Source organism: Nipponia nippon, unplaced genomic scaffold (genome assembly GCF_047370975.1).
Source record: "Nipponia nippon isolate SJK-2023a ecotype South Korea unplaced genomic scaffold, ASM4737097v1 scaffold_2, whole genome shotgun sequence".
In the NCBI taxonomy this organism is placed as follows: Eukaryota; Metazoa; Chordata; class Aves; order Pelecaniformes; family Threskiornithidae; genus Nipponia; species Nipponia nippon.
The window spans coordinates 44,958,256-44,981,672 of NW_028262336.1; the positions used below are offsets into that span (position 1 = coordinate 44,958,256).

General features: G+C 40.2%; 1 protein-coding gene across 6 annotated transcripts in view; it reads left to right on the forward strand.

Annotated features, from left to right (window-relative positions):
- Positions 1–23,417, forward strand: part of LOC148055769 (uncharacterized) — a 126,566-nt gene that overhangs the window by 83,815 nt on the left and 19,334 nt on the right. The window contains exon 4 of one of the 6 annotated variants that reach the window (XR_015704907.1): positions 16,999–17,069. The exons of 4 other annotated variants lie outside the window; for them this stretch is intronic. The gene's annotated coding sequence lies outside the window, so the exon portion shown is untranslated. The remainder of the gene's footprint in view (positions 1–16,998; positions 17,070–23,417) is intronic. One more of the 6 variants, XR_015704908.1, reaches the window with a different exon arrangement.

The following is a 23,417-nucleotide window of genomic DNA, read 5'->3' on the forward strand; positions in this document are numbered from 1 at the left end:
CTGCTCTCTCTGGGCTCTTTACATGACTCTATCAGGAGAGAAAAGTCACTCCAGACCTCCCCAGTAACTGAGAGTGAGTGAGTCTTGTCTATGACTAGTGTTTTGAGGTGTTTAATGACCAAGAAGAGAGCTTGTGATGATGGAGCCCAAGCTAGAGGTACATTTTTTAGTTGAGTACAGTCTGTGGGATGAAATCAAGCCTCTGCGTGAAAACTGACGATTTTTCCCCAAAGTGAGAGACTTAGGCAGAATACATCTGAGCAGTGACAAGAGCTGTGACTGATAATGTTGCTCAGCATCTTAAAGTACAGGTCTTCTGTACAACAGGCTACATGCTGCATGTGTTGTTTCTTCTTCTATGAATTATGCAGTTACATGCATATCAAACCTCTTCTTGTTTCCTCTTCTGTAATTCAGACTTCTTTTTTTTCCACTCAGGAGCCCAAGTCTCCTTTGAGTCAGAGTAACTTGTTTAAATGGAAAAAAGACTCAATTTATTTTGAATATGAACATGATATTGATTGTTCTGTGGTAAAATACTGTGGTTAAAAAAACCTCAAAACAACAACAAACAAAACACAAACAGCAAAACACCTACATTATAGTTTCCTTTGCAAAGCTTAAACAGCTCCTGGCTGGAAGGCAGAATTTAGGGTCTTGGTTTATAAATTGCTATAGCTAAGACAATAATACTTCATTCTCTGCTATGACATAGCAGAGACAAATCAGATAATGCAGCTAAAATCTCCTTTCTGCAGCTTAAAGTGAGTGAAAAGCAGAGATAAATCCCCAAATCCCAAAATCATTCTTAGTGGCAATACAAACTAGACAGGAACCTCCTACTAAGATGAATATAATTGCATCTTGATTTCAAAGGCTCCTAAATTTGTAGTTCCTAGAAAAATTCAACAACAAGTTTCACTTAAAGCTATTTTTAGCATCTACAGGTGTATTTTGGTGATAGTAGCAACTGTTGATATGTCAAAGGTAATTTTTGATGGGAAGATATTGAAGGAGAGCACCAAATTGTATATATTATCACATTTGATGATGAGCAGCTGTAAGCACAAACTAACATAAATTAAATGTGTATCACGTTTTTCTGCACCCTGGGGAAGTGCAGAACAAAGTCATGCAGTGATTACACTTCCACCAGCATGCCATTAACAACTCCAGATGGCAGCACTTTAACTGCAAACATTTCCAGGTGTAATGAGAGGGCTAAAAATAACTAAACAGCAAGGCATGACCTAGTGACAGTCTAATTTGTGAAAGGAATGAAGAGACAACAGGACTGTTTAGCTGAAGGCATGTGAGAGAAACGGCTTAAGCCATGAACAAATTCATGTAAATATAATCTTTTCTTAAGGAAGGATATATGCGCAATCTGTCTTTTCTTTCTACGTAATTCATAATGAAGATGAAATGTGTATGTTCATCCATGTGCTAGCTTATATGTATAACCTGGTAGGGAAGCACTAAGTTCCTCTCAAAAGAGATGAATCTTCTTCATTTAAGACTTACTGTCAACCTGATCGGAAAGCAAAGGAATTTGTGTGTGCCTTTCAGCAGACTTGTTCTCCGGTTCGTTGGTTGGTTAGTTTATTTGTTTTAAGGCAAGATACTGGAATTTCAATATATGCATTAAGAAGCAAGGATAATTTCCTTTTTTGCCTATTGCCCACAAAGTGCCTTGGGATGTCTTGAATAATTACCATCCATTTAAGACTGAATTTTACAGGATAATTTTATTTACTCTGTCACTTAGGTGCTAACAATCCTTGTATCTATGGGCATGAAGTGGATGGACTGCTATTGGTTTTAAATAAAAGTAGTGGTTTCTGTCAAATACATTTTGCATCTTGTTCAGAAAAGTTACTAAGCCTAGAACAGAGGTGAGGGTGCAGAGTGCTACCAGTGCAGAATTGAATGACAGATGTAAAGCTCTTTCAGTGGGAAACTGTTATCATTTATATAAAGTTCAGGTAAATCAATCAGAAGTGACTGCTTCCCAGTTGTCCTTCACCAGTGGATATGGCTGTATGGTGGAGAGCTCCTTGTAAGGAAAAAGTAGTATCTTGAAAACAATCCTATTTTCTTTAATAGTCTGTAAGTTTCCAATCTATTTTAGCACTAACATAAACCCCTACAGACTTAGGTGGACTGATTTGTTTTTACTGCAGCTGATAAAACTTGGGTGTCTTTAAATTGTCAGTGCTGACTTTATTATTGTATTTCAGTTCAGAACTAGTCACTGTCTACAAGGATCATACTTGCCCATTGTAATGGAAACAGCGTTGGATGTCTCTGGGAACAAAGACGGAGAAAAGTTATCATAATTGCAGGAACGCTGAGGGTGGTTCAGATGAGTCTGGTTAAACCACAGCCTGAATCTTACAGCCAGCCCCTGAACTGTGTGTTGTAAATTGCCCCCTGTAGCTGTTATGCAGTCTTGTCTTGTGAATTTTGCCTTCATCATTTTGCTTACACTGCTTCCTACTGTTACTGTCATCCCTTCTCTAGCATGTCTCCCAGAAGGAGGGTCTCCCTTCTTCTCTCTCTCAGGACCAGACCTAAAAGTCATCATTTCCCTCCCCAAGCTGAAGGGGTCAGTTCCTGCTGTGCCCTGCCCACCCCTCCTGTGACCCCCCCGAACTACATGACAGCCAGGACAACATGCTCATGATAAAATTACCAATATGTCTCATGGTCAGCATCCCTATGTTGGTTGAGAGAAGGAAGAGAAACTTATGTCTGTCAATAACCTGAGGTGCGTGAGATTAACTTTTTGAGACAATGGGGAACAGTCATTGTAAAACATTTGAAAGATGAGGCTAGCAGTTCATCTTCCTTGTGCATCTCTAGATTGCAGCTTTCAAAACAGGCAGGCAGAAGAGACGTCATTCATGATACCACTGTTCCAAAAATGAAAAAAGGCTCATTAAAAATGTGATTTTTCTGTCCTGAACACTGGCATGGTAGAAAAGTGACTTCTTCTGCTGATAAAAACATCTTAGACCAAAAATCCAGTCTTGCAAGGCCTGTACATCCCCTGCCTGGGGCACAAGGATGTCATGAACTCTCATTCATTTCTGCGCGAGCTAAGAAATCAGGAAAACCTTGCTAAATTAAGCAAAGTTTCAGGCTTCTGAGGCTTATGGTTCAGACTCAAGAGATAAATCAGGCAAACACCAACACTTTGGCTGCTTATCCAAATTAACCCTCATACCTTCTGAAATTTGTTCATAGCCTATTTTCCCAACGCAGGAAGGGAAGCTGATGAGAGACTAGTTTATATTAATCTCACTTCAAGTTTGACATGTGTGGATAGCTAACATAATTTTAAAGATACAATAGTTCAAGCACACTGTTGTGATAGGCAAATATTTATACATAATCATATCGTTATATTCAGGAGTTTATTATTAAAATATGTTCTGCCTTTTGGGATGTAATAATTTTTTAAATGTCCAAACACAAAATCAAAAGTGATGACTTTTAAGGGTTCTTTCTGTGAATGAATGTTCCAGTATCAGAAAAATTTGTTGTTTGGGATTTATTTGTCATAAAGACCTTGTGTCTTTACTGGATATTCAATATCTTAATCTCTGCAGAGGCATTTCTATTTGGAGTTCCAGCCATGCCTGCCTTCCCTTTCACAGCCACAAGCCTAAATATAGGAAGATGTTTATCATTTTCCATTTAGAAATTAGTATTCCAGTCCCTCTGCAATGCATATAAAATGCTCGTTATGCTGGAGCTTCACTAAAGTAGAAATGATTGTGTCAAGGGAAAAATTTCTCTCAATCAGGTTTGAAGTGCATGCCTCAGGGACAGGGGCATCATCTTCCTTTCTTGCACACAGTCACTCTTCTTATATCAACACCAATTACCAGGTAAGGTTCAAAGCTTGCCTGTGAGTTTGTTCATATTCAAGCCTGCTGAGAACAACCTGTCCCCTGCTCTCAGCAGAGTCTCTTCTCACACTAGAACTCCCTTTCCTTTTCATATCTATGTAAAATATGCAGAAACTATCTATCTCTTTTGGCCAAGGAATTTGAAAAGACACAAGTTCTGGTTAGTTCTGAATATCCTTTTGAGGTATTCCTCTGAAAATAACCTTCTGTGTCTTTTCGATTAGGCTGTAGACTCTTTGGAGTTTGTGCACTGCCATGCGAAATTTTGGATGGGGAACACTGGCTTGTTACTTAATGTGCATAAGAATCAGGGGAAAAGCTCTTACACGAGATAACTTCTCTCTCTCTAGGAAAAGTGGGAGTGGATTGAAAATTTCCTCTGAGTTTCTGAGTGAGAACTAACATTGCTGGAACTATCTTAACCTCTAATCTCCCGTCTTCTCTGATAAAAGCATTTAGGAGCACGCCTGCATTTAGGGCCTCTTTGGTTCAGGTCATTTTAATTTACAAATGATAATATGCAGGAGGTTACACTGAAGAGAAATAAGGCAGGTTGTCAACACAGGCTTGTGTTTTTTGGCTGTGCAATGGTAATCTTCTGTTTTTGCAGGAAACAAAATAAGTTTATCTCTGTTGCAGCACAAGCAGTCTCAATCGGTAGATTTGTTTCTTGATGCCCTCAGTTACTCTCAGTTGCTTTTCTGTGCTGCTTCGCCTTGAGTTCATCCTGTTAGGAAATTCCTGGTAACCTTCTGGGATAAAGGCAGTCCCACACTGATTAACAGCTGCCTAATTTTGTGCAGGTAGTTGCACATTGCTGTGAAACAGTGTGTCTGGGAACCTTCCTGGGAACCTCAGGAGAGAGGTCTGTGGAAGACTGTCATGGTGCGCTGCTATGTTGTAGTTTGGCAAAAGTATATAAGAAGTTGGGTACTTTTTTTTTGTTTTTGCAAAATTCACCCAGATCTTTAGCAATCAGAAAAAGGTTCTTAAAATAGCTGCTTGCTTTGTTTCTGATTTGGTGGCTTTAATATAAAATGAGTGTAACAAACGAAACCAAACTGAAAAAGTGCTGTCCTCCTCCACTTCTGATTTCTGTATTGATATTGATCTACATTATACTACAGCTCCAGTGTTTGGCAGAATCACAAGGTGACACACCTATCTGACAAAATGTGCCCACAGCTTTACAGTTTCATTTATTTTAGGAAAAAAATCCCCAACTCTGAATGCTCTGAAATTCCATCAGACTTAAAAGGAAAACATGTTAATTACTAGAAGGTTGAGAGGGAGAGTGAATTGAATGGAGTTCAGCTGGTTTCAAAGTTGGCTAGACTTCTTGAACTTTTAACACCAGAATAAAAATTTCACTGAGGAATGGGGGAATATCTTCCCCTTTCGAGCTGCATGTAAACTATCTTACTGCACATGAGGAGACACTGCCTCCCTTGCTTGACACCATTGCTATATTAGATTTCATGCTTACGAACATGATTTCAAATGACATGAGGATAGAGAATATGCTCGAGACCCAGTAGGATACGTTCAAGACGCAGCAATTCATTTTTGTTTCTCATTATGGTTAAGGCAGTTTAAGAATTCTCATTTTACTCTGCCTCTTACTTCACTATTAATTCATTTCACATGGAGCATAGGAAGGTAATGGAAGGATAATACCAGATTGGAATTTAGACAAAAGTGATTGCTAAGTTTACACTGCCACTGAACAGGTAATCTCAACAGGTTTCACATATATAAATAAAAAAAGATAAAAATAAATGCAGAATATTGATTTTTACTTTTTTCATATACACGGTAAAATAGAGCCGTTTATCTGAAAAAGTGGATTTTCGCAGTTTCAGTAAAATGCCTTCTTCTTATAAACAAGAATAGTACTGTTTTGTCTTTGTACTATACAACAAAATCCTACACGGTAAAAACTCTCAGTGGTTTAGAAGCACTCCAATGCTTGGACTTCAAGCTAAGAGAGAGTTTCTACAAGCTACTGATGAAGAAAAGAGTAACATTACCCTGCTGCAGGAAGCATTTAGGCTAGCAGAATGCAATTGCTTAGCATGTGCTTTCAGAAGATATTTTCACAGTTTAAATTTCCCTTTATTCCCCAGGTGAAAACCAAATAACTAGAAATGATTTCTATCTTGGAGAGCATTTTCTCTGCAAAAGTAATTTGGGTGACCAATGTTGACTTGGTCTTGTTTGGGGAGAATAGTGCCTTGCAAATTACCACCTTGGGTATAAATAATCCTCAGACTTTAGTCTGTCCCCTAGCCAAGTGCACTCAGTTTAATGCAGTGCAGTATCACATTTGAGATAAGGGGACTTGGGCTAGAACTGAATAAGGACAGGAGGAAGGTGTCAGTAAATTTTCTCTTTGGTCTACTACTGTAACGTTGTTGGGGGTTTTTTCCTGTGAAAAAAAAATAGACACGGCTAATGGATTGCCTTTAGGGGTGCATCTCCATTAGCATTTTTCTTTGTGTCAGGAGTGACCTTTTGAATTACATCCCCACTTATGGCTTACTGATTCATATTACTGCGCTACATTACAATACACAGAATGGGTTCCCTTCAGATAAAACTCACTAAAAGGTGGGCTCCAGGAGCACGTTTAATGCGTGTCAGCCACAAATGAGCATTCAGTCCCTGGTACCAGACTATAGTTAGTTTGAAATAAAATGCCCAAACGTGTATAGCCTAGGTATCAGGTCCTCAGCAACATCTGTTTCTTTCTGTAGATCCACTGTTGTTGCATCGCACTGCTTACTAAGGTGGACATTTTAATAATCTGTAGGAGAACTTAACTCTGCAGCAATTCCAACACCTTCACACTTCACCAGGAAACTGAGTTAAAAAGTAAACTTTGCAGTTGTGAAGAGACCAAGCCAGAGCCAGAACTGAATCTGTGCTAGGCAGCACCTATTACCTACCGGGGCCCATCATAGGAAGTGTTCAAGGCCAGGCTGGACAGGGCTTTGAGTAACCTGATCTAGTGAAAGCTGTCCCTGCCTATGGCATGGAGGTTGGACTAGATGATCTTCACCATTCCGTGATTCTTTGATTCTATGATCTCGGTTGGGGAGCAAAGAAGGAAATCCCTGGCAAGCTGGGCTTTGCTGCTGTGCTGTCAGGGAAAGGGTATTCCTGGAGGTCTTAGGAGTGCTGCCGTTAGGAAGACCTCCTCTGCCTTCCCACCCACGCTTCCCCAGCAATAGCTGCTTTCCTACGCGTATCTTCCTCAGACTCAACAGCCAGCCTACAAGGCCATGTGTTTTGCTGGCTGTAGCAATCTGTTGCCTCAGATACATTAGACACTAGAAACACTGTTCTCATGCCTAGAGCTGGCCCTGTCATCAGCACAGTAGTTAGAAAGGAAGTCTGTGCAAAATAAAACATTAACTCAGTACCAGCACTCTTCAAAACAGCCCAAATGTTCACCAACAAATCTTATTTGGAGATACTGCTTCATGTCTGTTAGCATCAAAGCAGCAAACGTTCAGCTGTGGAGAAAGCCAGATTATGCTTTACTGTCTAATCCCTGGCCTAAAACTACATAAATAATCTCCCAAGCTGTCAGGGCCCTGAGGGCACCACCAGGCTTGCCTGCCCCTGCCCAGCCCCCTCGGGGCTCCCCCTCTCCTGCCCAGGGCCCAGGACCCCACATCAGCCTCTCGGGGCCATCAGTCCCTGCCCCAGCAACACCGCAGCAGGGCTGGTCTCCAGCTCCCCACGGCCCTGCCTGGTCATGGGCCCTGCTGAGCCAGGCCCATATATGGGTCCCCATCCCAGTCCAGCCGCAGCCCATTCCTGTTCCTGTCCCCAGAGAGGTGCCCGATGCCCGGGGCTGGGGCTGCCCTGATGCTCCCCGGCTGCCCTGCTCCTAGCTGGGATGGGCCCTGGCTGCCAGGCCCTGCCCTGCTGCCCCCAACGTGGGGAGGCCCTGATGGTCCTGGCTTACTGGGAGCCCCTGGTGCCCATGGTGCCCTGACATATGTAAGTGACAGAGCTCTCCCACAAGTAAATATTGAGATACCGTGAGTTTTTTACCATGTTCCTTAAAGAAACAAAGGTAAATGCCTTGGGCCTACTTGTGTTAGAGGGAAGGAAGTTAAATTCTTCAAGTGAGATGAACTGAGAGGTTGGCCAAAGGCTTGCTTAGAAAACCAAAACAACCAAACAAAAAAGGCAAAGCCTCTCTCCCCACCACCAAAAGATCATCCGCCAATATTTGGCAAGCTTTGGGGAGAGATGTTGAAGGGTGTCTCCATATGAGGTGAAGACTGTACAGCTTTCCCAGCTGATGTGTGCTCAGAAAGCTTGTGGTGCTTCTGACCTGCCAGGCTCCTGCTGCTGGGCCCGGATGGTGCCCGTGCCGTCTTTCCTTGAAAGTGTTGGGAGTCATTTTCCAGAGCAAGTGATATAGAAACTAAGGCCAGTGCTTTTCCTCCATATGTCCAGTGGTTGCTCTTTCACTCTCTAACTATTCACTTCCACTGGGTTTTAGTTTCAGCCTGATGTTTCCCCCTTTAAACTGCTGTGTTTGTCTCAACCCGCAGCCCTGCAGGGAGGTGATCAATGGCAGTGGGTCTTCAAGGGTCTGCAGTACCTGCAGCATCAGATCCCTTGAAAGTGCATGAGGTTTCCCAGGTTAAGAAAATACTACAGTTGGCACCAGTATCAGCAGAAAGTGTATTTTCACCTTTTGTGTTACTATGGTTGTATGACCCTTGTGATCAGCGAGGTTTATGATGCGATTTACAGCTTCTCACAGTGTGACCTGAGGTAGTGAGGATGGGAAATGCATGTTTTCTAGGTGTCAGAGGAGAGGTGTTGACCAAGCTGTATGCTCGGCAAGAGGTAAATGCTGTCTATTTTACATCAGTGGGAAGACAGATAAACTCAAAAAGTTTTGTCCATGATGTAAAATCCTGTGTAGGGGATGCTGTAGCCCATTGTTTATTTCTTAGTGGATGATATATTATGAAAAGGTATGCCAGCAACTTAAAGCATTCAAGATGCTTGTAAAACTTACAGGAAATATTTGCTTTGAAACTATAACTGGTCATATTCCCTATTCAGAATAGTTGGTATGATGAATCTTGGCATTTTCTTCTAATACATTATATCCAAATTATTGTTTTTTCATCATTCAAGCAGGACCATGTTCATGTCTGATGCAAAATTATTTTTATATTTATAAACAATAGATTTCTGATTTAATGTTCCTCTGGCTTTAGAAAGAGCTGGTTGATTAAACATGTATAGAAAAGCTCACATTTGCTCTGAAGCATCATTTCACTGGTATGTTTAAGGTCCTTGTTTGGTCACTTGCATTATTTCCTCCATTGTGCATGAGAATCTGTGTGTGCATGTGCCTAGAAATCACCTTGAATAATTAAAATTCTGGCAGAGAACAGCCTCTGCATAAACGATAATGCACAGCTTTTCCAAGTTCTTAAGAACTGCAGGGCTATAGATAAGTAAATTCAATGAAATGAAACTCTCAGCCTTGCCTCCTTCAAGTAATGGAATCACCACTCAACTTCCCATTTTTGACACTTCTAGTTTTTCAAGACTTTGGTGAATTATATTCCCCAATTCTGTAACAAGAATCTCATAGGAGACAACCTGTCTCCCCTGACCACTTCCAGACCCCAAGGAGATGTGCGTCAGGCCTGACCAGTGCCAGGCAGCAGGAAGGCTCTAAGGAATATTTTAGGAAGAATAGGAACTGAGGAACATTAACAATGCCAAAAGAACAGAAGCTCCTGTAAAATGCAGATTTGAATGCATAAATGTAGTTGAGCTTATCTTTGGCTGCCTAGCCTCATTCCTGTACAATAAAAAAAGGCCTAGATGACAAAATAATTTTGAAATCAGAATTGTGAGTAGGAAGAGAAGGAGATGAAGTCTGTGAGGGAGAAAGAAAGGTGTGGTGTCCAGTGGGTATCCTGAAATGTACATTCTAAGTATTATAAAATTTTCTTTAAAATACTTAAAAAAAAAAAAAAAAGTGTTGCCACTGATTGATTTACTCCTGAGACTTCTTGGTTTTACTTTGTGATCACTCCCCTACTGCTTACACAAACAGCCTGAAGGTTTGCTTTTGGTATTTTACCTCGTGGTCATGTTTAGAAGCTGCTCCATCAAAACAAGATTTTGTTATTTTCAGAGGTTTATGAAGCAAACAAGTGGAATAGCTTTAAACATACAAAATATTCTAACGTCACTCAGTAGTTCAGTTATAAACCTGAAATATGTAAAGTAATAATAGGACATTGACATTTACCACGCAAAAGAGTATCTACTATGCAAATCAGATTTTCAACAGGACAGAAAAGTTTTAAACCAAATAAAAATACCTCCTGGGACCTCCCCAGGCAGAATTCAAATAGCCTCTGAGAACATCATTGTAGGTGAAGCCACTGAACACCAACCAATAGAAGATAATCACTGGCAATCTTAAAAATGCATCATTTACAGCAAACAATTGAGGAAACATCAGCATATAACTTTGCTATTTCATTCTCATATGTGTAGAACTAAATATGTTGCTACTCTTTATTTGTTATTGCTGTTTGAAAGAATTCCTTCAGCCAAATATCAATTTATTTGCTGTTGCAGTTTAAGAGGATCCCAAATGGGAGCAATTTATGTCCAGCTAAAGTCAATTTTATTTTTCTCAATGGTATAAAGATTGATCAACTAGAAATGAATTTAAATGGCTCTTAATATGCTATTGATCTGAAGGCACCTTCCTTAGAAAGAAGCTTCATGTGCACAATCATGTAATTTTACATATATCTATATGTTCATATATAGCATTTTAACTATGTAACATTCATACCTGCTTAGTGTTTTGTCCTAGTTTGGTGAGATTTGGTCTTAAATTTGGTTTTCATTCTGGTGTAATATAACTGTAATAATACATGGCTGGATACAGCAGAATGGGGACACGTGCATAGCTTGAGTGCTGATCGCATCAAGTTTGCTCGCTGGTGGGGGGACAGGATGCTTCTTGCCCCTCAAGCCTATTTTAAGGGGCGGGTCCCTCACCACAGCTGAATTGCAGCTCATGAGACGGCGCCGACTGGCCCTGCAAGTTAGCCCCCAGGAGATTACAGGGGAGTTATTGAGCTCCCATGCCGTGCAAAGCGTGCAGCTGTTTTGCTCTTCGCCTCCCCACAGCACTTTAGAGTCTAACTGCAAGTCCCTTGAACCTCCTCCACACAAGCGTTGATGGTTCATCATATGTGTTGATTTTGCTGGGAGCCAAACTGAGGCTGGCTTCCAGATTTAACAGTTTTGGATGACTCACTCTTTCAGAGAAGCAGCTGCAGGGTATTCAGGAGTACGCAAAAATGGCAAGCCAGTGACAAACGTCGTGGTAATGACAGCAGTTGCTAAATATGGTGCAGCACCTGACAGGTGAATAGAGGTGGTGAGCTGATAACGTTAAAATACTTGGGCATCTTCCTGCAATTGCTAGTATTCCTGGCAAAATATATCTGACCCTAGCACTTTATAGATAAGTAATTACCCTATTGCATTTGGAACATAAGTCTAAATGTGTATGTTGTTGTCATTACCGAAGGTATTTCAATCTTTAATTTGAGTTTAGGATCAGTTGTATCCTTAAAGGTGAAGTAGTCTTTTGGGGTGGCACTCTGGACTTCAGCAGAAATGTGCCAGCCACTGAAGTAGCCTTTCAGTGCATAAACTGCTGAAAGAAAAGGTCTTTGCTATTTCTTTAGGATGTAAACTAGTGTGATCAATCTACCTGCATGCCACACTGCCATTTCTGTCATCTCTACTGTGCTGCTGTTATTCAGAGGAATGGGACTAAAAGACAGGCACTGAAGTTCCCCAGCCAGATTTACAGAAGAACAAAACTCAAAAACTTTATTTTTCTCATGTTAAGGTTCTGCTGTCCTAAGAGACCACCTTCTTAGGGGTTGATGGTATCCATGGTGTACTGAGATTTCCTTGTGAAGATTTCTGGCTTGGCACATGAGAAGACATTAAATCTTCCACTCAGCCAATGACACAAAGTTATGCAGGCTCCACTGGAATAAATTCGGAGACTTGTAGCCTCTTTGCCATGTTTAGTGAGTAGCTCCAAGCTCCCATTGGAGTATCTTTCCCCAGTAATCTCTAGTTTCTTGTGCATTTTCCTTTTCTTGACATAGCTGTGTTTCAGATATGCAAAGTCACCCCTTCCTTGGAGACAAGGGTCTTGTTTTGGGGGGTGATGTATTGCAATTGAGTCTCCAGCCGGGGGCCAGGGCAAACAATTTAAGCCTTCTTCTACACAGACTTTAAATAATACAAATGTAGGTGTATAAGATTTGGTATCCAGGTAAGTACACACAGAGAAGAGTGGACAAGTTTTCTAGTATGATCAGAAAGCCTCTGTGATTTGAAGCCCCTTGAGGCAGTGATTTGATCTCCTTCAATCCCATCTTCCCTCTTCTCCTTTCTCCCAGAACTGTTTCTCACAAGTCTAGAATGAGGAGATACCCAGTGAAAGCTGTTTAAAATAAACCATGCTAAGCATTCATCCATAAACTGAAGCCTGAGTTTGTCAGTGTGCAAAATATAAGTGGATTAAAAAGCAGTTCAAGAGATTTATGGGAAGAAGGTGGCTGACAACCTATTAAACATGGTGATATGGATGTAACATCCTAGTTTGGTGGCCCCCAAACAGCTAGAAGTGAGGAAGCCAGATGAGAGGGAAGCATGGTTGTGTGCCTTCTCTCTCCTTACACTCCCACACCATGTCTGCTAATGGCTGTCCTCAGAAACAAGACATTGATTTGGAAAGTCCTATTGATGTGACCCAGTATGTATAAGCTTTTTGGCAGTCTTAAGCAGAAGGCTGAGGAGTGCAAACAGCACTTAAAGTAAATAGTCCTTTCTCCCTTAGAAACTGTCTCTGTCTTTGCAGTTTGTGGAAAAAGTGTTTGCTGTATTATTCCTCTTTCGTAGATAGTATCCTATGTCTCAGGTACCAGCCCAGACCTTTCCTGGACACAAATGGAATTTTTCTTTGATATAGTGCCCATTGCATGACACAAAGGACTGCAATTAATCTAAAGCAGGTAGCAAGAACATCTATTAAAGATTCCTGTATTTCAGGACTTGGTATTTAAGACACAGTAATAACGGCATACTCATTGAGAGATACTGGTAAAGAGAGAATAATTTGGTGTAAACCTGTTTGGAAAGAAGGGACTATATTGATATTTTCATCTAATATGAACATAAACCTCAATGATCTACTAAACTATATACCTAAATATTTCTAAAGTTTTCTAAGACAGAACCTTGTACATTCCTTGTGAATTTCTATTAGTATAACTGGGTTGAATCCCTTGGTTTTAGACTCTTTTCCTTTCTTGGTTCTCATTACATAACATCATTTCTTAAAATGATGGCTTAAACAAAAGGCAAGCTTTAAAGCAATGAGGGCTTTTCCCCCACACCCACACTAATATCTAAAAATACTCTTGAAATTATTCAGGAGTGAAGCTTTTTATGGTGGAGTGAGTCAATTTTTCATACGCTGTAACACATTCAGTTTGCAAGCATTGCTTTCATTTCCACATTTGTGGAGCATTGCAAAAAGCTGTCTGCTTATGATTTGATCAATATAACTTGGCTGTAATGCTATAGTTTGGGGAGGGAGTATGCTTGATCATAAGAGCTGAAAGGCATACCCTATGCAATACATGAAAAGTCAAGAAACATAATAGTAAAGTTCCTGTTAAGTAGGTCATGACTGACCAAGAATCAGTGATGGTAATATGTGATGGTACCATGAAAAATGCATTGTAATTAGGTACCACAGCTTGAATATAAATCATCAATATTCAACAGATGTATGCTTCTGTTGGTTCCAAGTATCAAACAGATTTTCACTGAAATGGGAAATCAAGTAATAACAAAAAAAAAAGGGGAAAGGAATTGATACAGTGATCCAATATTTAAATATTTATTTTTTTAAGAAATATTTAAGAAATAAATATTCTTATTTATTACTCATTATTCCAGCCTTCTTTTAAGGATGACTAAAGTACTGTTCCAAACAATACACTTAATTTTAGGAAAGAATGAAAGACTGAAATATTTTTCCTGGAAAGCTGCCTGTCTTTTTGTCTCTTCTGTATGGGAGAATCTATGGAAATAGCTGAATGTATATGAAACTGATTCACCTCCAACCCACACCCCTCCTGAAACTGTCACCTTTGTGCTACAGAAAACATGACAAGAATTACATGCCTAGTATGCAGGGACTAATGCTTATAATAATGGCCAGGAGCATTTTTATGCGTACAATATGCTTGAATTGTCTGTCTATGTGTCACAGTTACTTTTATATTCCTTGTCCCTATTACATTGCTGTAAAATTGTGCAGAGCGGTAATATTGGAAAATCTGTGAACACCCATTTGTTCAAATGTTCACTGGAGTTAAAGCAATTCCTATCTCAAAAGTGTGTTTTCCCAATTTACTGGTTGTGATGTACAGGTTGGCACCAGCAGTGTATGTATGGTGTACACCGTTGTATGTCTAAATTAGCAGGTGGGGATCATCCTGCAGAGGTAAGCAGAGAATGCGGGAGACCCAGCATCCATACTAACACCTTCTTAGAGATACACTTCCATCCTGCTGAATGAATGCCTGTGAGCAGATGGAGCACCCTCAGTGCACCCCAGTTTAGTTTCATCCGAAATGAATGCGGTCTGTGTGCTCTGAGATTGCCCTGCAGTGAAAAGCAAAAGTAAGGGGGAATGCTCAGATGAGTCTCTTCACAAGTGCGCTCCTGACCCCACCTAAAATACTAGCTGAGGTGCATCTGTTGAAGTTGGGATTTTCAAACTGAGGTAAAGAGAATTAGTTGCCCCAAGGGCTGTATTCAGGCACCTGGAAAACAGTCTTTCTCAACAGTGATAGACTGCTGCATCATTCATTTGCTTGAGCTGGAACAGAAGGTCTGTATTTTGAATTCTAGAGTCCAAGATTTTGGTTAAAATGCTTTTAGGTCTTAATATATCACTGAAGTGTAAGACCCAGTGAAGTTTCATTAAAGAAAATCTTTTTAGCTCCAGCTCCTACCTATCCTGCCATTTTTAATAGGAAAGCTAACTATCTTACCCTGCAGTAGAGGCTTGAAGCCCTGGAGACAAAGCTGCCCAAAGCTAGAATAAACATGTTTTCTGCACATTTTTCCAGTCCAGGCATGGTGCTGGGAGAGGGCTCTTACCACATGACTTTGTATAGGGCCAGGTGGGTTATATGCTCTGCCTGCTGGCTTTCACTGGGAGTTAGAACCCCGGTTCTCTCACGTCCCTCAAATTGAAAAGCTCATTTTCATTTCATTACTATAGCTCTCTAGCCTCCTGCTGACTCAAGCCTTTCCTCCTGCAGTAAGAAATGTCATGTGGACACAGTCATTTTACACATATCCTTATTCAGACTTCATTACAATTTATTATTAGCTTTATTAAGTCTCTCATACGTAAGTCTTGAGCAGCTTACCTATCAGTATGGTGTCAGAGTGAGCAGCTGGAAAAGTATGTCATGTAATTTCTTTATCTCATCTGATTAATATAAAATGTTAAAATTATTGCAATTCATTCATGGAACCCACATTTTTTCATTAGCAACATACTTTTCACACCTCTTTCCTTGGTGAAATATTCTTGCTGCCTACTTTAATCAGAGAAATGAGTAGCTATTCACTTATCTCTGCATTGTAGTAGAAATGAGTAAAACGATCAAAGTTTGGGAACTGCTGTTATACATGCATGTAAGTGAAGCATAACATTATAATTATACTGACAGAAATAAGACATTCCCAGACAAAAAAAAAAAATTATGGTTACTCTGAAAAAGACATCTATTATGTCACAACCGTGTCATAAACTTACTTTTTATTGTATGAGTATTTTATTTTTTAAGCCCTAAATCTTATGTAAGTTGTACAATTTTAAATACATGCTTGATTTTAAAAAGAATTTTAGATTTGAATTCCTTTTAATATTATGGATTTTTGTGCATGCATTTTTATTTTAAAACAGATTATTGCTCAAAGGGGATCCCAGCTTCACAGCACTGCTGTGAAGGCTGAAGTCTTTTCTACATGGAATACCTAATTGGGTCAGTATTAAACTCTGAGTTCAACAATCATAAAAGTTCATAGAAGGTCAATCTGAAAAACAGTACAATTTTAACTTCAGTGGAACTTAGTTGTGTGTCTTTTATCTTGAGCATTATTTTGAGGTTGGTAGGTCTTCAGAACAGGTTCTTCATTTTGGCTATATGCAATACCTGCATGTACTATATAAAAGGCAGTCTACAGGGTCTTCCTGTTTCTCAGCAAGGTTATGTCTCAGCAAGTTATGAGAAAAAAGGTTCAGAGTCTTCCAGGTGCCCTACCTCTTAGGTGAGATATTCCACTTCTTTCACCTCTACAGTGCACCCGGGGGCAGAGCCTCTTCTGCACTGGTTCAGTGGGTTGCAGCCTTAAAGTTTATGCATATCTGCTCCACTGTTGGGAATCAGCTCCTGGAAGAAGCTTCTTGCCTCCTGGCAGTGTGATCAGGCCTCATTACATCCTTCAAGATAGCCCTTTTTTCAGAACCTGGCATATTTTGTATCTCTCCCCAAACTATACAGATAAAAGATAAAACAGCTGTAGCAATGAAAGCCTATCCGTCTAAGTCTTATTTGTATTTTAGCCTTTCCTTGCAAGTCTTGGCTAGTTCCAAAATTGCTTCTGGTTGGTGGGTAAGAGGGAAGGGGCAAAGAGCCCTGCTGTAGATTTTCTTTCCCTGAGTTACATAACATTTTCCTCCTTCCTCTCTGATTTAGTGATCACTTACCCCTGAATGCAGCAGCTGTAAATGGTGGCTTTAATGTGAACCCCATAGATCTGGAAAAAATAAGTCAATAATGTGTCTGAAACCAGGGAGACAGGTATTTCCCAGGTGGCTACACAGAGATTCTTCACATGAAGGTCCTTTTTCAGGTCATTCCTTAATTTCCCGTTGGGTTTTCAGCAGATCCAAATGAAGATAAGATGACTCTACCTACATCTTCCATCATGGCTGTCTGTCAACTGTCTTGGAAGGTAGGCTATATGTTAATAATTGCATTTATTGATACATCCCAAGTAATTTGTTTGGTAGAAATACTGAATATGCTACAGAGGTTCAGCTGAAGAGATCTAAATACATTTAGAGGCTGTCCACAGCAAAGGTGAAAATTGTAAGTACAGTGTAGTAATTTAGCCACTTGCATCACTTGTAATTAACTTCTCTATACTGTTGTATGTGTGGGTGTGAATAATAAGACTGCAAATACTTGCATTTGTTTCCTTCTGTACGGTTTTCAAAAAGTAGCCTGGGAAGCACACATCCAACTTTGTTTCAGATAGTTTCGCAGAGGAACCTCCTCTGGGCTCTGAATAAAAATATCCCTATGGAAAGCGAGGAGGGAGCAATCCGGTGGGCCTCGGGGACATGAACACCCAGCTGCCATCATAACAGCACATGGTCTGGGTGTCTCACTGAAGTCTCTTTGAAAGACTGAACTGCGGAATTAGATGAGAAAAAGCTTTACTTGATGCTATAATTCACTTCCCTGCCATGCAGTGGAGAAGACCCAATGGTATATCTCAATCAGCATTAGCTGTGTGGCAGCAGGATCAGAGTCCCAGTCACGAGCCGGGCAGTAGCATCCCATTGTGCTAGGTTTTGGACAGGCATAGATGAAGAAGCTGATGGCTCTTCCACAGTTCATGGCTTCCTTGGCAATAGATCTATTTCCTGCTTTGATTTTCTTTTCTCAGGGAAACACTACATCATGTATTATGGAAACATCAAGGATACTGTCTTGCCTGTGCTGTTTAGTAAATGGCATAGTGCTTCTTGGTAGAATATAGATGTCAACATAAATATTGAAAATGTCCGAGGGTGTCATGAGTCCTTGCATGCAAGGGAGAGATGGCATGCTATTAATGATCCTTTCTTCCACAAGCAAATTCCAGTCATGTTATATAAAGCTGGGACAGAAATAAAAATAGCCCTTCATTAAAAACAGCCTTGTCTGCTTTACCTATGGCATATTAGACTTATTTAAATAACATTGTGAATTCTTGGGGAAAAAAGAACCCAGAGATGCAGCTGTTATTTCTGCTGTAGTGTGGCAAGGGCTTTGCTGCTGTGAATAATAACAGCCATGTTGATGCATAGACCTAAATTAAAAGTGAAAGAGGTTATTCATTCATTGCAAAAATCCATCTTAATGTGAAGATGAGGGAGTTTGGGGAGTTTTTTATTTCTATTTTTGCTTTTAGGCTTACTATATACTATTCAGGGCCTTTTTGAAGTTGGAAAACTGTTGATAATAATATCACAGATCAGCAAAGGTTTAAATGATTTCTTTGAGTTCCTTTTTGTATTCTCCTCTTCTGTTAGGCAATTACAAACTCAAGAGATTTTCCTTGGTGCAAATTGCCATATCTGATGCCTAAAAGAAAGTGGTGACTTTTTTCTTCACTTTTTTGCATATATTGGTCAATGTTCATCGAAGTGTTCCCTTGCTGTAACATCTGAGGTCCTTATGTATGTGGAATTAGGAAATATCCTTGGTATTTGAGATACCAGAATGCTAACCAGCGGCAAACATTAACTGATACAGGGACTTAAGGGAGTATAAGCAGCATATTTGAATGGGCTTGGTGATGAGTGTGGGTCAGTGGAACAAAGTGTGTCCTGAGCTATTCTGTTTGCTTTGGATGGTTTCATGGCTTCAGGGACTACTCTGGTACTGATGCTCAGTGTGCTCCTTGTGGCCCACATATGGTTCACTGAAGTACTACTTCTTTGGAATTCCCCCCTGCCCACACCCACAGGAATGGGCTGTGCTTAAAAAATGTTTCTCAGTTTGCTACTGTCAGGAGGTTTAAAAGCCCCCCTGCTGTCATGTAGCCCCCACTTGCAAAGATGAACCTGTGTACTGAGCAACTTTGGCAGCTGTTCAATGAGGAACATAGCTGAGATGAAGATATATTTATTAAACTCAGATTTTCCCTTGCTGCCTTTTCAGTGAAGATGGCATTCCCATGACGTATCAAGAGAAAGGTGGCTGAGGAACTAGCTTATGATTTGGGTGGCTTGGGTTTCTGTCCTGAAGCAGGGGGCTTCCTAGGTAGCAAAGGACTCAGGGCATGGGTATGTGAACAACCTCTGGAGTCCTGTAGCCACAGAAACATGCACTGGGCCTGAGGTAGCTGTCTACCTAAATACCTTGATTATTTAAATCAAACACCCTCGTGCATGAGCAACTGTAGAAAAAGTTTTCCACTCTACCTACCAAAACGTAACAGTATGACTGACTGCAGTTGTAAAGAGGGAGGGAGTGATTTGCCTCTGCTATAAGGTGTGAGTAAGGAGAAAAGAATTTGCTTCCATCTTGAGTTATGTAGAAAGTAATTAAATGAAGCCAACTTGCAGAATTGGCTGATTTGCCTGCCTGAGGATATTAATCCAAACACAAATAATAGAGAATGGATCCTGGAATATCCTTGAAATTAGGCTCTGTAAAAAGGCCTTTTTCTTTCTTTCTTTCTTTTTATTTTTCCTTTGGAAAAAAGTAACTTTCTTCACTTTTCTGTATGTAAATGCATACCTGTATGTTCAGTGGTCCTGACAGATTTACTTTGCTTTCATTGGTGTCATTTCCTGAGGAGGGGAATATGAATTTTGAACCTATTTTGAACTTTGTGCATTGGTAATTTACTCAAGAAGCTGAACTGTTAAAAAGCTTTCATCTTCCATCATTATGGGTCCTTGAAGACAGAAGTCTTCACAGCAGCATGCTGAGAATGTCAGAAGGAATCTGTCCTTTAGTCCTTCCCCTGGATGAATAGCTGTGGTGTTCAGGAAAATGCAATCTGAAATCTGGCTAAGGAAATGAAAAAGCAAACAAGTAGGAGCTTTATTTTTAAGGACAAATGGTACTTGGAACACTTAAGGACCTGCAATAAGAAAGAGAAATAAGGCTAATGTTACAAAATGGTAAGATTGGCATCAGCATTCAATTAAAAAAAAGCTGGATGTAAAGCACCTGTAAATAAGATCGCATTTTTCTCATAATAAAAATTACCCAGTGCCTTATGGCTGTGAGGTACATATATTTAGTCTTTCCACCTGACTATTTTAGGTAGAACCAGACCAGCATTTCTAACAGGCAGAAACATTTCTAGGTACTCTTGGATTTTTATCATCACATTTTTATTCCTTGCAGAAGAAGGTAAGTGAAACATACAGTTTCCCCATATTAGGCAGTGATTCTGAAGGACACAAGTGAGGAAAGAGTGCAGGAAGCTTTAGGTGACCGTGTGACAGGAAACGCATTTAACATTTTCTGTAAATTCAGGTTAAAAAGTTGGTGCATAGTGATGTGAACAGGTTGGGATAGAATGAAATGCATGCTGGGTTGAAAGTCAGGGATGCAGTGAGGGCACTGCCAAGTTACGTTAATCAAGTAGGACATATATTATTGAATGTATTTTATCCTTCCTTTTCTTCATCTCAGCCCAATGTTTGTTAGATGCCTCTGGCACCTGAAAGTTGGTCTATGTGCAAAATCACAGAAGGAAGAAGTAGATTGAAAGCTCTCCAGTTGCAAAAAGTTTCTGGTCCGCAATGAGAAATGCAGGGTGATGTGATACTTTGGTGAGTTCAGACCTAGTGTAACATCTTCAGGCTGGGGTCTTGTGAAACACAAGGACAGTTGAACCTGAGTGTGTTGCGGGAAATCTGTAATGATGGCAGCAGTGGGTACATGTCATGGAACTGCATGTAAACTGCAAGTAAACTGCAACTGCAAGTAAAAAGAGTATCTCTTTGTAATTTGCTGTGTGTTGTGAATGTGTCTTACTGTCCTACGTATTTTCCTTCTCTGTATGCTTGTGCACAAGTCCAGGACTAGCTAGGTGCCCAGACTGACAGGGTATTTCTTTTATTCCGTCACAGCTATGCTAACAGCAGATCTGAGATCTGAGGACAAACCTTGGCTGCTGCTTGATAATACTAACAGAAGAAAAGTTTTGGGTTTTTTCTGGGTCAACTTAATTTCCATCGAGTTGATATGAACCCATTTGCACCTACCTTATAGATATGCATTTCACCATTTCTATTTTTGAAATATTGACAGTGAATTTTTGCTAGTGAATGATCTGTTAATGTACTTGGACATTCCATGAACGTGTCATAACTATTACTCAATAAGAGGCTTGTATTTAAGCCTGGTAATTGCTCAAATGCTAAAGGCCACAATTATTTCTTCCATAATTCAGGACTGATTGACTAGATAAATCATGTGGTACTGTTTCTACTCCAGGATTAGATGTTTTCTATATCCGCAGAGAGTTTTATCAATTAGTGCATCGTCATTTCTGCCATAAATAGTCATAAAAAAGTGATGCCATGGATGTGCAAAGTATTTTTTCTTCTCATAGCCATTCCTGGAATAAAATATTGTTTGCAAATTAAACTATAGGGTTCTTTGGGAGTTTTAATTTACAGGCAAGCAGTTCCAGTACCTTTAAAAAGGCTGGAAGGGATAAAAAACTGAGTTATTGCTTCACCTTTAAGTGATTATATAGAAACTTGTGTTTCTATAGCTAAAGGTGATTATTTCTGTGGTGTGTGAACTTCAGCTGACAAATGGGGTGCATGCATGTGAATGCCTACACAGCCATTGATTGTGACACCATTGCAGAGACAAAATAATCCAGCGACAGCTTGCTATCTGGAAACAAGACTCTCAAAGATGAGGCTTTGATACCAATGACAGAAGGATGTCAATGGATTCTAAGTAGTCCCACAAGACTTGTCAGACATGCCACATTAAAATTAAAATTTAGTGAATGAGGATAAAACTTTAATGTAGCTTCAATGCCCTGACCTAGATAAAGTTGTTAATTTTTGATTTATAACTGGGTACAGAATTTTAATCTGCTTTAAAAAGAGAATTTTTTCCATTTCTGTGAAAATAAGGGTTTTCTTTAAATACTGAGACTCTTAGACCAAACTCTTGTAATGTGACATAGTAGCACCAAACCTATTCTACCTCAGCACTGAGTTCAAGATTTGACACACCCTCTAGACTCTGACCATGCAAAACATGGTTGTTTGCTCTCTCTCTGGACAAAACTGATTGCGAATATATGCAGTTTCAGATGTCTAACAACCACTATGGTTTTTGGTCTTAAATGGGATTCTTGCTTGCTTATATGAAGACTCACTTTTTCCTCAAGCTCTTGCTTCTCTTCCATTATTGCCTATTGTCTCCTACAGTATCACCTTGCCAGGAAGTCCAGTTATATACAGATGTCCCCTGACCTAGTTAACAGTCTTCCAGTTACACACTGAACACGACATGTGTTTTGCAAAATCCTGCATCCCTCTGTTTAATTAAACAGATTATTTTTAAGCAGTGTCTTACCCTAGATTGAGAATGAGGTTGGTCTCATTTACACTGCAAAGTTGAGCCTCATCCGGTTTGCGCACAATGCGCAAAACCACAGGCATCGTGTCCAAAGGTTAATGTTGCTGGTTCGTATCGTGTGCTGCTGGCAGGGTCACCCTGGTGACCCTGACCCATCAGCACCCTGACCACTGGTGCTGGCCAATGCAGCTGGAGCACACCTGGGAGCGTGAGGCTCATGAAGAACACAGGCTAGACAGGCTACAAGAGGAAGGAGGTGACAGGAATGGGACAGCTACAGTGTTGCATTGGCCTCTAGTGACAGGCTGCCTAATTAGGTTGTTTCTCACCACACCTTTTCAAGTCGTGCCAAACGTTGCCTCCATTGGATTTCTAGCCATCCAGGCAGCGGTAGCACTGCATTATGGAGTAACGACGTGGCTCTGAAAATGGACTCAGGAGTCCCTAAGCTGAGGTTTGGCTGTGTAGAGCCACTGAAAAAACTCAGGCCCGTCGTAAGTTTCATGCTGTTGGTTTCCAGACCAAAGAAACATCCATTTCCTATCTGCCAACATCACAAATTCAGTCTGCCTGGAAGAAGGGGATTTGCCTCCTCTGTGCTCATCCCACCATTAATACATATTTTTGAAAGGAAAACTGAGCTTCCAGTTAAAGCCTGTCCAACAGCAGTTACAACTCTGTTCTCACCTACAGAGTAGTAGTTAATGAAAATACCAGATTTTGGTGGTATTGCCAATAACAACTTTTTTTTTTTCATTTTGCTAATTAAAAGTGAGGAAGTTGGATCTGACATCCCTAGCAATTCACAAAAATTTAGTAGCAAGCAAGGATTTGTAGGTGCACATAAGGAGGAAAACAGCAATTTAAAGTGGCCATCAAGCCAAGGTTTTTACAAAATCAGGGTACATTTTAAAAAATTACCTTATTTTTTGCTTACTTTCATAATGTCTTTGAATTGTGG